Here is an 18128-nt window from a genome sequence, read left to right on the forward strand (position 1 = left end):
TTTTCAACTTGAGATAATGCCTCGGCTATATATTTGTCCCTAGGCCAGAGCACTACCGCTCCGCTTTTGTCGGCTTGTTTAACCACAATTGGGGAGTCTTCTTTAAGGTTTTTAAGCGCCGCTCTTTGTCCAATGCTGATGTTTTGTTGTACATATCTTTTGCTATTCTCTAATTTGTTTATTGACGACAACATTGTTTGTTCAAAGGCATACACCTGTTTGGGAATGTTCTGGCTAGTACAAAGTTTGACCTATTTCGTAGGCCTGTTGTTTCATTGTCTAGGCTTGGTGGTTGGTTGGAAAAGAAGACCTTAAGTCTTATCTTCCGACAAAATTCAATCATTTCAAGTTTCGTTTTTGTAAAGTCGGTATAGTGACTAGGGACGAATTTGAGTCCAAGATTTAATACAGACTCCTCATATTTTGTTAGTATTTTGGAGCTTAGGTTTACTACAGTTGTTGGGCTCTTTACAATTTGTAAAAGTTCTTTCTTGTTCGCATCTCACATGGTATCTTGAACCTTGCTTTTTGTTGTGGGGCTTTCTCTAAAAAAGAGACCTGCTTTTTACTGGTATTACCTCTGGTGTCTGATCCAGATGAATCAGACGATGAGGTCTTGGAGAAAGTTTTAAATCTGTATCGGGATCTACCCTGATAGTTAGACAAAGCTCCCCTAGAGTCTGGCTGCGTATAGTATTTGTCTTTTAGAAAAGGGTATGCTTTTTCCAAAGTGAACGCCTTGGAATCTCTTTCATATTGGGCAGTTTTGTTATTGATGGTGATATCTTTAAATGTTAGAATCTCTTTCTCAGTTTTTTCCAAAAGAGCTTTGGCATCTGGAACTACCTCGCAGTTTTTAATCGCTTGGGTCAAGTCCTCAATTTCTTGAAGTTCTTTCGCACACAGTCTTTGTGCTGTTTCTATTGTGTGCACCATTAAGTCACGGCTACACTTTGTATTTATACAGCTGAATCCCATTCTGTATTCTGCGTCCTCTGTAAATATTACTGGTACATTTTTGACCTGGAGTCCCCAAGATATCGTACCTCCCACCAGATGTTTTAGGAGGAAGTGACCATGGAGCTCTGTCCTGATATGTTTCTTACTAAGTCTAACCAGTTTATCTGACTCGTTTTGCTGTTGGGCTTAGGTGCGTAATGTAATGTTGGCAAATGGGGAAGAAGCTATTAGGTTCTGTATATGGCTTTCAGTGAACGATAGAGTGTCTTTCTCAGCCATTCCAAGGGAGGACTCACGCCCACCCTCGTGTATAATTCTAACTGTTGGCAAAAATGACGAAATTCGAATGCCCTTATGACTCTCGCGGGTATTCACCAGCTCAAGACTTTTTCAAAATGGGGAGTTAGGTCCTGGGACATGCAGTTGGTTGGACCATTATTAAATACTTATACAAAACATTACCATCTGCACATTTCTTTTGTGTCTCAAGTTTGATCACTACAAACCAATATCCATTAAGTTTGTAGGGTACACTTTATTCATACCTGTTTTATTTCATTATTTTTCCATTATTTTCATTTTTTTCAGATTTTAAGAAAAACACTGTACATATTTACACACAAATATACAAAACAACTCAACATATATATTCAAAAAAATTCAAAAAATCAACAATACACAGAGACAATTTCATCAACAGACATCAATTTCTGGAAAGTGTTCTGTAGTAACACCTTGTAACAAAGCTACGTCACATTACACTAAATATTTCATCCTTTACAAGCTAATGTAGGAAAAAAGCAAAAGTTCTTAAAGCAAAGATGATTCTGAAAGACCACACATAAATTAATCAGTCTACTGGACTTCCAAGTCAATCGCTTCTAAATGTGCTGACGCGTTTCGAACCCTATAACATCAATTTTCGGGTTCTCATCAGGGCTCTGTTTTTTCTGTCTGTGAAATATACATAAAAACAACATTGTTTTAGTTCACTACTCTTCCTAATGGTTTCCCATTTGTTTGCTTTTTTTCACCAAGGTTTTACCTGTTTGTCAGCTAGTGTCAGTCAACAGGGTCGCTTATTTTCTAAAAGAGGGGAGAGAGGAGGATACTTCCACTCTGTCACCTACAATGGAAGTGTGGAATATCATCACTATATGTAGGTGTAAATCGCTAAGTAGTCCAAATGCCAAACTCCATTTACTTGCACATACCTGCCTATTATGTCGGTTGCACGTGCGAGCTTCTTTATAATTGTGCTCACACCTTTGTCTGGTTCACTTTCAGGAATTTCCTTCCTAGAAGTCACAAATAAGTTTTGAGTATCTTATCCAAATTTACAATCCCAACGCGGCCACGCTGGTCAAAGCATACCTGATTTATTCTTTGGACGGATCCTCAATAATCCTCGTGTAGTTATTCTGCCCACCTTTCCAATTTTTTCAACAAGTGGCCACTGTTTAAACAAACTCCTGGAATGAAACACAAAGTGGAGCGTTTTTACGTAAGATACTCTCTTTTTAGATAAGTTGCATTTCGCTCGCTTACACCCACGCTATTTGCGGTGCATACCTGTTAGTGAGTTCGCGTGAGCTACCCGATCTTCGTGTTAGTCAACACTCGTTTAGCTGCATCATTCTTTTCCCGGGGGCCATAATCTTTGCGATTTCACTGCAAAGAGTGTATGTTTTTTAGAAAAACGGGTCTGTCCACTACATATCTTACAAAAGTTCGACAATTATTGCAGCAGCAGCTTACCTACTTCGTCGACTGACCGGGACCCTCTGATTCTATCTCTGGGTGCGGCGGCCATCTTTTAGTGTCTATTTGTAGTCTCAGATTTAGTTATCCCTTTGTATCAAACATGTAAGGCGGACTACATTCAAAGATGGCCGCCACACATGATAACTAAACGCGTTGGCACATTTAAAAGCGATTGACTTGGAAGTCCAGTAGACTGATTAATTTATGTGTGGTCTTTCAGAATCATTTATTGTTGTACATTGCCGCCTTTGCCTGCTTGCCGATTTGTGCCTGATTGTGCCGTTTCCACTGCCCATTTCATTGCCATTAGCATTACCTGTGCCCCAATCTCGTCCTGCTTGCCTTTTGGCTTGCTGCCATTTTGTTGTTGTTGTGGTGACCCCCAGCCCGGCTCTCCGCCCCGCTCCCGCCTCCCAGCTGCTCCTCCCTCCCACTGAGAGTATAGATCCTACCCTTCGCATTAAGCGCTGTGACCGTCCTGAGCTCCTCGAAGGCGGTCGCTCCCCACGCTGCTCCCAGCCCAGACCTGATCTGGTATCGTAGCGCTGCTCGCACTGTTATTGCTGAACTCGATTTGATCAAAGCTGCTCTCTGGCCTCGAAGCATTGTCGCATTGCTCGCACTGCTATTGCTTAATTCGATTTTATCGTAGCGCTGTGCCGCTAGACTGCGCATTGATCATTTATTGTTGTACATTGCCGCCTTTGTCTGCTTGCCGATTTGTGCCTGATTGTGCCGTTTCCACTGCCCATTTCATTGCCATTAGATTACCTGTGCCCAAATCTCGCCCTGCTTGCCTTTTGGCTTGCTGCCATTTTGTTGTTGTTGTGGTGACCCCCAGCCCGGCTCTCCGCCCCGCTCCCGCCTCCCAGCTGCTCCTCCCTCGCCGCCGCCCCCTCCACCATCCACATATGACAGATGCTTTTGCGCGCAGCGGTCGCGTCCCATGCGCGCCAAAGGTGCGCCAAAGGTAAGCCCGTCTACACCCGTCCGCGCCTGGACCGCGCCCAGCACCAGACCCCTGCTCCCCGCAAATCCCATCCCACCCACATTACCTACGACGCCGCTACCCTCTCTGCCCTTAACCCCGGCCGTTCACCAAACTGCTACCAAGCCGACCCAGGACACACCCATGGACCCTTCACCTGCCACACCTGCAAGTTCGACTGCATCAGGACCCACACCAAATCCACAAACTCCAAACTGAGCTCCGACACCAACCACCTACAGTGCTTCCTGCTCAACACCCGCTCTGTCCACACTCTGGAACCTACTCGACACTACATCTCCGGACGTCGCCTTCCTTACAGAAACATGGATGAACGCCTCATCAGCCCCCGACATCGCCATAGCCATCCCGGACACCTACAAGATCATCCGAAAAGATCGCACCAACCAAACAGGAGGAGGTATCGCCATTGTCCATAAGAACACCGTCCGCATCACGACCAATTCTGACGATAACCTCGCCACCGCCGAACACCTTCACTTCCAGATCCACACCGACCCCAAAACCACACTCAGAGGCACCCTCATCTACAGACCCCCAGGACCCCGCACACAATTCAGCGAAGAAATCACTGACTTCATCAGCCCGCACGCCCTCCCATCCGAGAAATACATTCTACTGGGAGACCTCAATTTTCACCTGGAAAAGAAAAACGACAACAACACCACCACCCTCCTGGAAAACCTGGCCAATCTCGGACTCAAACAACTCGTTGACACCCCCACGCATTTTGCCGGACACACGCTTGACCCTATCTTCACCTCCAGCAAGTACATCTCCTTCGATCACACCACAGCTCTCCATTGGACGGACCACAGCTGCGTTCACTTCAACTACAAAAAGTCCACGACCCACAACCCCCCACAACCCATTCCCAGAAGAAATTGGAACAAAATAACCACCGACCAGCTCTTCACATCGCTCCACCAAAACACCCCTGCCAATTCATCGGACCCTAAACAAGCAGCCGCCAACCTCACACAGTGGATCACCCACAGCGTCGACGAACTAGCACCCTTGAAAAACCATCTAATCAAGCAAGGTAGCAAAAAAGCCCCCTGGTTCAACGATGGCCTTACAAAATCCAAGAAGCTCCGTCGTACTCTCGAGAAAACGTGGAGAAAAAACCCAACCACTGACAACCTAGCCACCTTCAAGAACGCCACCCGCAAACACCATCAACTGATCCGATCCACCAAGAAATCAGCATTCAAGGATAGACTTGACAACAATACCCATAACAGCAAGGAGCTATTCAACATCGTCAAAGAATTCACTAACCCCTCCGCCGGCACTAACGACATCACTCCTTCCCAAGATCTCTGCGACTCTCTAGCCTCGTTCTTCCACAACAAAATCGCCGAAATACATAACAGCTTTGAAAACCAGTCAGAAGACCAGTCCACTCCACCCACCTCCGAACCAAAACTGCACTCTAACAACCTTTGCGCCTGGAACCCAATCACCACCGAAGACACCATCCGCCTGATGAACTCCATCCACTCACGATCACCAACCGACCCATGTCCCCACCACATTTTCATAAAAGCAGACTCTATCATCCCACCCCATCTCCGAGACGTCATCAACTGCTCCCTCAACTCCGCTACCTTCCCGGAAAGTTGGAAACATGCCGAACTGAGCGCCCTCCTGAAGAAACCCATAGCAGACCCCACTGAACTTAAGAACTACCGCCCCATTTCGCTCCTCCCATTCCCTGCCAAAGTCATTGAGAAAGCAGTCAACAGTCAACTCGCTGCCTTCCTCGAATCCAACAAATCCCTCGACCCCTCACAGTCCGGCTTCCGAGCCAAACACAGCACCGAAACTGCCCTCATCGCTGCAACAGACGACATCCGAACACTACTGGACAACGGAGAAACAGTCGCTCTCATTCTACTTGACCTCTCCGCAGCCTTCCACACAGTCTGTCACAGCACCCTCATACAACGCCTCAGCAACGTCGGAATACAAGGAAAAGCATTGGACTGGATCATCTCGTTCCTCACCGGAAGAACACAGAGAGTCTGCCTCCCCCCTTTCAAATCAGAGTCCACCGAAGTCATCTGTGGCGTACCACAAGGATCTTCACTCAGTCCCACCCTCTTCAACGTATACATGAGCCCCCTCGCCTCCATCGTACACAACCTCAACATCATATCCTACGCAGACAACACCCAGCTGATCCTCTCCCTCACCAAAGACCCAAACACCGCCAAAACCAACTTACACGAAGGAATGAAAGAAGTAGCCAAATGGATGAAGAACAGCCGTTTAAAACTAAACTCGGACAAAACAGAAGTCCTCATCCTAGAGCCATCCCCCTCTGCCTGGCACGACTCTTGGTGGCCTCCGGCCCTCGGAACCGCACCCATACCTACGGACCATGCACGTAACCTAGGCTTCATCCTGGACTCCTCCCTCTCGATGACCAGACAAGTCAATGCCGTCTCATCATCTTGCTTCAACATCCTACGAATGCTCAAAAAAAAATTCCGCTGGATCCCCACCGAAACAAGAAAGACGGTCACCCACGCACTGGTCACAAGCTGACTGGATTATGGAAACACCCTCTACGCCGGAACCACAACCAAACTACAGAAAAAACTCCAACGCATCCAAAACGCCTCAGCCAGACTCATTTTGGACATCCCTCGGCAAGCTCACATCTCCAGCCACCTGAAAGACCTCCATTGGCTCCCTATCAACAAGAGAATAACGTTCCGTCTCCTCACCCACGCACACAAAGCCCTCTACGACCTAGGACCCGAATGCCTCAACACGGGTCTATCCTTCTACACACCCTCCCGACAACTACGATCATCCAATCAAGCCCTCGCCGCAATTCCGCGCATCCACAGATCCACCATGGGAGGAAGATCTCCTACTTAGCGGCCAAAACCTGGAATTCTCTCCCCACCCACCTCCGCCTTACACAGAACCATCTCTCCTTCAGAAAGCAACTAAAAACTTGGATATTCGATAAATAAATACACCTCCCTCCCCCAAGCGCCTTGAGACCCTCTGGGTGAGTAGTGCGCTATACAAATTTTGGAATTTGAACTTGAACTCTTTGCTTTAATAACTTATGATTTTTTCCTACATTAGCTTGTAAAGGATGAAATATTTAGTGTAATGTGACGTAGCTTTGTTACTAGGTGTTACTACAGAACACTTTCCAGAAATTGATGTCTGTTGATGAAATTGTCTATGTGTATTGTTGATTTTTTTAATTTTTTGAATATATATGTTGAGTTGTTTTGTATATTTGAGTGTAAATATGTACAGTGTTTTTCTTAGAATATGAAAATAATGGAAAAATAATGAAATAAAACAGGTATGAATAAAGTGTACCCTACAAACTTAATGGATATTGGTTTGTAGTGCTCAAACTTGAGACACAAAAGAAATGTGCAGATGGTAATGTTTTGTATAAGTACTACGGAAAAAGGCACAGGAGATGTAAGCATTCTTTTAGTAATATGGTGAGACTGTCAACTGTAACCTGGAAATGGTTTCTGGTTTGCATTAGGTTAGACTGAGATTGTTAGTAGTTGGTGGGTAGTGAACATGGAAAAGGCAAATTATGTTAAAAACATGGTTTGGAAAGGAATTAACTGTCAGTATTATATTTGTAACATACGACACAGACATGAAACATTTTTAAAACAGTATTTTAATCACATGGCGGAATGTGCAGTATTTGTGCCACAACAAAAAATAAACTGTATGATAGAATTATAATCAGTATAGTAGTGAATGGATATCTGATAAAGGGAGATGCCATCAGAAAAAAGAATAGAGAATGGACCATCTTGAGTCACTCAGCTAAAAAGAAGTGTTATCATAAAATAGAACATCTCAGAGGTTTTTCTGCAGACTATATAACTTTTAATATACATAGTAAAGCCCCAACAGCCAAGTAACCTGTTTCGTCGACTAGCTGTGTAACAACCAGGGAAACAGAGCAGAAACATCAAGAGAGCGTAACCAAGTCTGTAAAGGGGAATTCGTAAAGAAAGTCAATGTCTGAAAATCCCCAAAAAAAGGTAAAACTAAAAGAGAAAAATAAAAATAAAACAGTGTTCTTGAAGTGTAGGAATAAAAGTTTGTCAAATCGGGTTACCATGCGCACTTATGGAGATTCATCGAAGCTCAAGAAGCACCGTGATATGCAATCAGTTCCAAAATGTCATCTGCACCTCTCCACGCAAAGAGGGTCGCCATCCAATTCAGCAAGTCGAAAGAACAGATATGGTCATCGAAATCTTCTGCAAGCAGGACCATGTCAGGGAAACTTGCATGATATTCGATGATACTCTGCTGCAAGGGACTCCGTATGAGCGCATGTACTCCAGCTTCCCCTTATCGCATTATGAAATGCATCCATCAAGCGTGTGTCTCCAGAACTGTCCTGGTCATGAGCCAGCAATGGACGCAGCAACAATTCATAATCCAGGGGATCACATGAATTAGCAGAGAGACAGACATGCAGGTTGTATTCAAAAGGGCATCGGAAACAGTAAAAGACAGGTTGCACACAGGTGAAGTACACATAGCGGAAATTCAGTCTATATTTGATGCCAAATATCGCCAATGGCAAGCATTAAAAAAATTGTAGCATTCATTCATGGTATAGCTACATTTGTCGTGGATGGGGTTGAACAGAGGACAAGCTCCCATTTCGTAGTAGGAGCTAAAGAACAACTACTGCTGAAACAAGGAAGGAGCACCATGGGACCCGCCAAATGCGCTTGCATAATTAGAATGAATGAAATCCGGTATTACTATAAAAATAGTCTGAAAAGAAATAACAAGGCGGGAGTCGGATAGTTTAGAAAAATGTGGTAGGCCTTGAGTTTCAGAGTGATTAAATATCTAGGGCCAGATGTAGGTAATTCCGATTTACCTACTCTTAAATACCGAATCATACCGATTCGGTATTTAAGAGTAGGTAAATTGGAAGTAGGCAGAAGTAGGTAATTTTTCTTTTTCAATTACCGACTCTGTAAGATTCGGTATTTATCGATTCGGTAAATACCGAATCGGTATTTCCCATTGATTCCTATGGGCCTTGAAGCTCATAGGAATCAATGGGAAATACCGATTCGGTATTTACCCAATCGGTAAATACCGAATCCTGGCAGGGGGAACGGGGTGGCACTTTGACATCCTGTAGCACCCCAATTGCAGGCTTGCGTGCCATGTGGCACACAGACATGCCCTAAGGGCATGTCTGTGTGTCACATGGCATAGGTGTACATGCACAGATGTGCACGTACACTGGAATTCGGTATTTTACTACCCAATAGGATTGGGTGGTAAATACCGACTCCTAAAGGGCCTGTGGCACTCTTTGAAGTGCCAGCTACATCTGGATTTACCGAATCGGTAAATTACCGATTCGGTAAATTTACTTATTCGGTAAAATTCGGCCCCCTACATCTCAAATACCAATTACAGGTCGGTAACGGCCGAAATCGGCCCTTACCGACCGGTAATTGGCGACCTACATTTGGCCCCTAGTGTATAAATTGTGCAAAAATGTAGTGGGAGATTTCCATAGAAGACTGAGTCAATGTCAGTTGTTAGTATAGCCACCTGCTGTTTGAAGGTCTCACGAGGTAATGTGAGAGCCGTTTGTTGTTCAAACAGTAGCATTTTCTGTTAGTGTTCCCTAATACTGTATGTTTTCAAAGTAGGAATTGAAGGCCAGACCAAACTATCTTCAAGCGCATGTGGGGAAGGAGAAAAGACATTGGTGAAACATGTTACACATTGTGAAAGAGTTGCTCTGTATGGAACGCCTGCTTGTAGGTCACAGCACTTGCGGTTATTTGGAATAAGATAATTGCTTTTGGAAAGCACACTGAGCATGGGATTAACAGCAGCTACTGGAGTTTGTTTAAAAGAACAGTTTAAATTAGGGGCGGAAAGTTAGAATTTCCATTTAATTTAACTTATGTACAAACTAAAGAATATTGAACGGAACAAAGTGTGGTTCTCTGTTGCGAAAACTTACTTATCTTCATTATGACAGCAAAATTCAAAACCAAAGAATCCGCTTCATGAATAAAAGTAGTTTCAAGATAGTTAAATGTATAAATGGGGTAATGTTTTATGCAATCATGGAGGCTGTGCTATACATAGATCAATCAATCAGACATTACCAACAGAATTATGCAATAACCCCATTTTTGAACTTGATTAATGAGTGAGGTAGTACGAAAGCACTCATCGATTCCCTCTGTTACTACCCATGCATTCCCACAATGACCCAGAAATTACTCTCAAAGTCATCCTTTTACTCAGGCAGTTTCAATGCAGTGTTGTAAACACGTAGGTATTACGTTTTTACTGATATGGTTATTTAGGCAGTAGCAATGCAGTCATAGCATCAAGTAGGCAGTACTACCACACACATTAAATCAATCATGGATTACTTTTGCAGTTATGCAATGAGTGAGGGAGTACTTTTGCACCGAGGCATTCACTGAGGAACTATGGGGCATATTAACAATCCCCTATCGTCACCACAGCGTCACTTAAAGTGACATTGCGGTGCCGGTAGGGGCCTCGCCTTATTAACAAGGCAGCGTTAAGCCACTTAACGTGGCTTAACGCTGCCTTGTTAACAGGGCCCCCATTCATGCTGTGCTTATCGTGAAAGGGGTGTGCAGTGGGTATTGTGGTTGGCAATCCACCACAGCACCCATTGATTTTGATGCTGCCCCCTATTAACAAAGGCAGCATTAATAATAATAGGAGGCAGCACCAAAATTAAGACCTGGAAAAACCTGGTCTTCCTTGGCTAAATGAGGAGAAATGCTTTATATTCCATGTGGGAAAAAGCAAAATGGCATGGTTTGTTTATGTACAGCAAAGTGTCCCTTACTGTACATAAACAAACTTTCTTCAAGATGCCGCTTTGTAACTCACATGCGTGCTGCATGAAGCAGCCCACATGTGAGTTGCAAACTGGCATTTTAGGTTTGTTTATGTGCAGGAAGAGACAGCTTCCTCTACATAAACAAACCTCCCTGCTCGCAGACACCCTTGCACTCTGGTGCAAGGTTGCCAGCGTTGGTGCTAAGTTGTGAAACTTAGCGCCATCCCAGGGGGAAACGCAAGGCTGCATCCTTGTTAATATGGTGCAGTCTCGCGTTTCCAAACTGGCGGAGAGAGGTGTCAAGGCAAGAAGGCTAACGCCTCTCTCCGCCATTTCCTTGATAATATGCCTCTATGTATGCAGAGATGACATTTTTGAAGTACTATCTATGAACTTATCCATTAAGTACAATGGAAGCATTTCTCCAATTATTCTGCAATACACTGTGGCTCATAGAAACTGTGAGGCAGTATGTTATGACGGCCAGTTAACATTATTCCAGATTGTTCAGTCATGGCGCCGACAAGCCCCTAACCCCTCCGAGGTAAAATAGAATGACAGTAGTAGAATATACACGCCGCACTATATCATCTCAGGGGAGAAGGAGAATAGGGACGAGAAGAGAGCAAAAGAGAAAACAAAATGTCATCAATCAATCAGGGGTTTATGTAGTGCGTTACTCACCTGTGAGGTTCGCAAGGCTCATCAAGCATCTTACTGCGTCTTACTGCGTCAATGTTTCTCTTCTCCGGCACTCAGGAATGTAGGGTTTTTCAAGGCATTCACTGAGGTACTATCTATGCAGAGAAAGCGGTGAGGCAGTATGTTATGACGGCCACTAACCTGTATTTCAGATTGTTCAGTATTGGTGCCGACAGGCACCCCCACCCTCTGGGGTGAAACAGGGTCACAGTAGTAGTATATATATGGCCACACTATATCACCCCAGGGGAGAAGGAAAATAGGGACGAGAAGAGAGAAAAAGAGAAATGACGAAATGCCATCAAGCGTCTTATGCGAAAAAACCACACAGGGTCTTGGCTTTATACCAGCAACGCGAAGCCTAATATACCAAATCAACAACACAACTGCCAGTACTGGAAATCACTTCTAAATACTGATGTCGACCTTTATCAATGGAACATACTGGCCTGTTTTTTACTTACATCACTAGTTTATTATATTCATTTGTGACTTAGTTAAACAATATTTTTTCATAAGCAAATCATGAATCTTTGCATGTACACATATAAAACATTACATCAGAAACAACTATATACAATACAATTTACAAATTCCCAACACATCCAACTTTCACACTGGCCAATCCATTCATCATTCACTCATACTCTCATACACTTTGGTCCAAATGTCGATTTTGGATTATCTGTACATATAAATGACTCTTCATATCATGATTTCTTTTGATCAACAATATGTTTAAAAGCAGAGCCCTGCTTAAAAGATTAATCTTGCTATATTGTGGTTGACAAAAGGGACCAAAACTAGGTCGACGCGTTTCGAACCCCCAATTTGGGGGTTCTCCTCAGGACCAACAGTCTCTAAAAAACAACAAACAAACGCTAGTTTTAATGTTCATTCCAAAAAACCAAAACAAAATCAATACCAATGGCACCCCCTGTCGGTACCTTGCCACCCTACCTTCTTAATATGGCATTCAGTCACCAATGGATGTTAAGATGAAGAGGCACTATGGACAAAAACAACAACACAGCAAACATACTTAGCACGTCAGACTGGTAATGACTTTAGTCAATGAGTGTTGTGCAGAAATGGGCACTTACCTAGTTAATTTGAAAAAAGTGGTTCTAGAAAGAGAAGAGAGCATTTGTAAGATGGGGAGTCAAAGGACTGGTGAAATTGCCACCAAAATTATCGAGAAGGACAGGGTTGGAGGCAGATTACTGAATGGAAAAATTTACCTATGTCATACAGCAGTCAGTCACAGCAATGCGGCTGATAATTTATCCAAGCGGGTGTCCTTTGTTTCGCCCTGCAACATAATGAGCAAGGCTTCAGATGCAGCTTTCGAACGATAAACAGTACCGACGAAAAAAGGGCATTAAGGGATAAAAGCACGCCGGCCATGTTACCTTCGTTTTACTTGAGTCGCGCCCCTCACAATGTCGGAAGTGTGTACTTCCGTGTTCAGAGTGCCGTGGAATTAATTGGTTAACGCTGCAATCACATGCTCCAATCCCAACGCGCCAATGGGGAAGTGTTTTTTCTAAATGTAACTAAAGACGAATGGCGTTTTATTATGGCTTCGGTCTTCTTGTAAAAAGGTTTTGCAGCGTCAGGGCATTTATAATCTTGGCAACGAGGATGATCCAGCTTACTTAAAAACTCGTTTGTAACTTACAATCAAGGCCCAGAACGTAAAGGACTTGTACATTAGCAATGCTGATTGGCTTACTTGCAGAGGATGCTGAAGCTGGTTCTTCAGCCATGGACTGTATGAAACCTTAGTTGTTTATAAATGCCCGGCCACGTTGGGAGCATGAATTATGACGGCTATGTACACATCATGATAGTTAAAGTATCGATAAGCAGCTAGCTTTATGTGATCCCTTTGAAAATCTCAGAGATTTCGTTCAGCCCTGTGATTGCTGTATTATATTTCATTATTAGTAGCGCTTCACGCTGATTGAGTCTGCTTTCAGTGTCTCCACCCCTGGGGTCCTTCTCAATTTTAGAAATAATGGTCCAACGTAAATCCTCTTCTCTGTGTTTATTCAGCACCCAATGATGTACCAGAGGGGCATTTGGTGTCTCTTTCCTTATTCTGGATTTATGTTGCGTAATCCGCTGACGTGCCTCCTGAGTGGTCCTTCCTATATATAATTTAGGACACGGACATGTGATTCCATATACCACATTTTTGGTCAGGCAGTTTGTGAAAACCTCATGCTTCCAATGGATCCCATTAAAGGAAAAAACTGAACCTTCATCTGCCTGTGCGCAGCATGAGCAGTTTCCGCACTTGTGGTGACCTACTACTGGGCTGAATCCCATCATGCCTCTAATAGTTGTTTTAAGGGCAAGGGGTAGTGCAGCCCTTACGATGTGTTGCGTAACACTTTTCTCTTTTTTAAAAGCGAAAAGCAGTAGTTCTTTCAACTCGCTGTGTAGGTCCTTTACCAGATGCCAGTTTTGTGTCACCAACTTACGTACCTCATTAGCATTCGGCCCGAACGTTGTAACACACACAATCCTTTTTTGATCTGGTCGAACTTTTTTTGAAGTAAAGTTTCACGCGGAACCCACCACACAGGTTTCAATGTGTGTTTTAGTAGTTTCTTTGGGTATCCTCGAACTAATAGGCGTTGGAACAACTCATTTGCATGAAAAAAATATTCCTCCTTATTCGAACAGTTTCTTCTAATTCGAAGAAACTGCCCGAAAGGCAAGTTTTGTTTCAGGCTTCTGGGGTGATGACTCGTATAATGTAATGCCTTATTCCGGTCAGTTGTTTTCCGGAACAGTGTGGTCTCCAACGTTCCTTCTGATACATAAACCTTGACATCCAGATAGGTGATATTTGAATTAGAGGAGTCAAAGCTGAATTTAATGTCTTCCATCCGCTGATTGATCCAAGTCATGAAATCCTTCAGTTGTTCTTGTGTGCCCGACCAGATTAAAAGTATATCATCTATGTATCTCATGTACTTAGTGATGTGTTCAGCAAAAGGGTTGTTGTTATAAATGAATTTATTTTCGTAAAGGCCCATAAACAGTACCGCTAACTCCGGCGCGATGGGGCAGCCATGGCCACCCCTTTGATCTGGTAATAGAAGTCTGTATCAAACTTAAAAAAGTTTTTTTGTAGGGCAAATTTCGCCAGTTGGATGATGAACTCCGTAGGGACTCTTGTTGGACGTGCCCTTTCTTCGAAAAAAAACTGAGAGGGTGTCCAGGGCATGTTACTTGGGTATTTGCGTATATAATGAGACTATGTCCATAGTCACTAGTAATCGCCTTGTAGGATCAAATTCAACTGATGTTATTTGGTTCAAGAAATCCGTCGTGTCTTTAAGATGAGCTGGTATGTCATCAACAAAGGGTTTTATGAAGAAATCGATATACTTTGAGATAGGTTCAATCAATGACGTGCAGGCGGAAACTATTGGGCGGGCTGGGGGGTTATTTTCGTCCTTGTGTATTTTAGGGAGGACATAAAACATTGGAGTCCTTGGGTGTTTATTTTGAAGAAACGAAAATTCTTTAGGCCCTAGGATTCCTGCGTCTAATCCTTCCTGAAGGATGAAAAAGAGTTCTTTTTTCAAATCATCCGTAGGATTTTTATTAATTATCCTGTAACACCTTGGGTCGTCCAGTTGGCGTTTGACTTCCTCTTTGTATCTGTTGATGTCCCATAGTACTACTGCTCCCCCTTTGTCCACCTGTTTTATCACTAATGAGGTGTCATTTTTTTGTGAAAAGATTGCGTCCTTTTCCTCCTTTGATATGTTATATTTAACATATTGTTTCCTATTTTCTAAGGAAGCTATCCCAGAAAGTAACGTTTTCTCAAACGTGATGATTTCTTTTGGGGATTTAAAAACTGATGGACAAAAAGACGATTTATTGCGGAGTCCTGTAGTCTCCATGGTTGTTTGTTCTGGTGCGTCCTTAAAGAAGATTTTTAATCTGAGTTTGCGACAAAATTCTAAAATGTCCAATTTTATTTTCACAAAATCAGTGGGTCGCACTGGGACATACGATAATCCTTTCTTTAGGATTGATACCTCTGGAGTCGATAATATTCGGTCTGACAAATTAAACAAGGGCAATTGATCTAACTCCTGTAATATTGATGCCTGGTTCGCATCTCCCATGGTTGATAATTTTGGCGATTGCGGCCACTAAGTAAACTAAGGTTTCATACAGTCCATGGCTTCAGCATCCTCTGCAAGTAAGCCAATCAGCATTGCTAATGATTACGCCATCAGCGTGACTGTATAAGTCCTTTACGTTCTGGGCCTTGATTGTAAGTTACAAACGAGTTTTTAAGTAAGCTGGATCATCCTCGTTGCCAAGATTATAAATGCCCTGACGCTGCAAAACCTTTTTACAAGAAGACCGAAGCCATAATAAAACGCCATTCGTCTTCAGTTACATTTAGAAAAAACACTTCCCCATTGGCGCGTTGGGATTGGAGCATGTGATTGCAGCGTTAACCAAATAATTCCACGGCACTCTGAACACGGAAGTACACACTTCCGACATTGTGAGGGGCGCGACTCAAGTAAAACGAAGGTAACATGGCCGGCGTGCTTTTATCCCTTAATGCCCTTTTTTCGTCGGTACTGTTTATCGTTCGAAAGCTGCATCTGAAGCCTTGCTCATTATGTTGCAGGGCGAAACAAAGGACACCCGCTTGGATAAATTATCAGCCGCATTGCTGTGACTGACTGCTGTATGACATAGGTAAATTTTTCCATTCAGTAATCTGCCTCCAACCCTGTCCTTCTCGATAATTTTGGTGGCAATTTCGCCAGTCCTTTGACTCCCCATCTTACAAATGCTCTCTTCTCTTTCTAGAACCACTTTTTTCAAATTAACTAGGTAAGTGCCCATTTCTGCACAACACTCATTGACTAAAGTCATTACCAGTCTGACGTGCTAAGTATGTTTGTTTTGTTGTTGTTTTTGTCCATAGTGCCTCTTCATCTTAACATCCATTGGTGACTGAATGCCATATTAAGAAGGTAGGGTGGCAAGGTACCGACAGGTGGTGCCATTGGTATTGATTTTGTTTTGGTTTTTTGGAATGAACATTAAAACTAGTGTTTGTTTGTTGTTTTTTAGAGACTGTTGGTCCTGAGGAGAACCCCGCAAATTGGGGGTTCGAAACGCATTGACCTGGTTTTGGTCCCTTTTGTCAACCACAATATAGCAAGATTAATCTTTTAAGCAGGGCTCTGCTTTTAAACATATTGTTGATCAAAAGAAATCATGATATGAATAATCATTTATATGTACAAATAATCCAAAATCGACATTTGGACCAAAGTGTATGAGAGTATGAGTGAATGATGAATGGATTGGCCAGTGTGAAAGTTTGATGTGTTGGGAATTTGTAAATTGTATTGTATATAGTTGTTTCTGATGTAATGTGTTATATGTGTACATGCAAAGATTCATGATTTGTTTATGAAAAAATATTGTTTAACTAAGTCACAAATGAATATAATAAACTAGTGATGTAAGTAAAAAACAGGCCAGTATGTTCTATTCATAAAGGTCGACATCAGTATTTAGAAGTGATTTCCAGTACTGGCAGTTGAGTTGTTGATTTGATCAAGCGTCTTACTGCATCAGTGTGTCTCTTCTCAGGGACTCGGGAATGTAGAGTTTCTCAAGGCATTCACTGAGGCACTATGTATACACAGATGAATTTTTTAAAGTACTGTCTATGCACTCATCCATTCAGTGATTTACAATGGAAGTATTTCTACAATTATTCTGCCAATACACTGTGACTCATAGAAACTGTGAGGCAGTGTTATGACGGCCACTAATCTGTATTCCCGATTGTTGAGTCCTGGAACCGACAGGCCCCCAAATCCTCTGAGGAGCAATAGAGTGAAAGTAGTAGAATATACACGTTCAGACTATTTGTGGGGGAAGGAAATGGAGACGAGAAGAGAGAAAAAGAGAAATGGGGAAATGTTATCAAGCATCTTTTTGGGTCAACGTTTCTCTTATTAGGGTCTCAGGAATGTAGGATTTCACAAGGGAACTGTGTCTTCTGAATTGTGTCTCATTGTTAACAGGAGTTGGTGACGTTAGATGTAAATGCAAATAAACAAATAATGTAACAACTGAATATCAAACACGTATCGAACTTTTTAGCAGCTTTTATACAAATACCTAAAGTTTCGATATCTTGATAAGTCTCCATATCCAGATATAATAAAACGTTTTTCTCAATATTATTCTTTCAAGAAATACTTTTAGTTGCTTGTGTCCTAGAGCACAAGAAGCAATTAAAATGGTTAATTCCACCATTTGGACAAATAATCACGTATTATACATATCTACTATTCCTTAATCCAACAACTTACAAGTCCATAATCTGTTTTGTTGTCGTAAAAGAAGAATCCGACGCTGGAGAAGGGAAGCTGTATCACAGACTGGAGACAGGTAAATGACTTGTAAAAACACACACTCACCCACCCATACAGCTGTTTCCACGTGCACTCTTGAACCTATACGCCCAGTGAATGAGGCTCTCACACTTCTATGCACAGAGTCACATACCTCCCACCCACACACACACTCAGGCACCCATACAAAACTCAGGCAACCAATCAATAACCCATATAGACACTCGTGTAGCTACTCACCAACCAATGCAGCAGCTTACACAGCAATGGACAGACTGATACAGACATTCACACAGTTTAGTCACTAACCCTTGCATTCAGTAAGACACATTTAATCACTCACTTATAAAGTCAGTCACGTACCTACTAAATC

The sequence above is a fragment of the Lissotriton helveticus genome, chromosome 2_1 (assembly GCF_964261635.1).
Source record: "Lissotriton helveticus chromosome 2_1, aLisHel1.1, whole genome shotgun sequence".
NCBI classification, from domain to species: domain Eukaryota; kingdom Metazoa; phylum Chordata; class Amphibia; order Caudata; family Salamandridae; genus Lissotriton; species Lissotriton helveticus.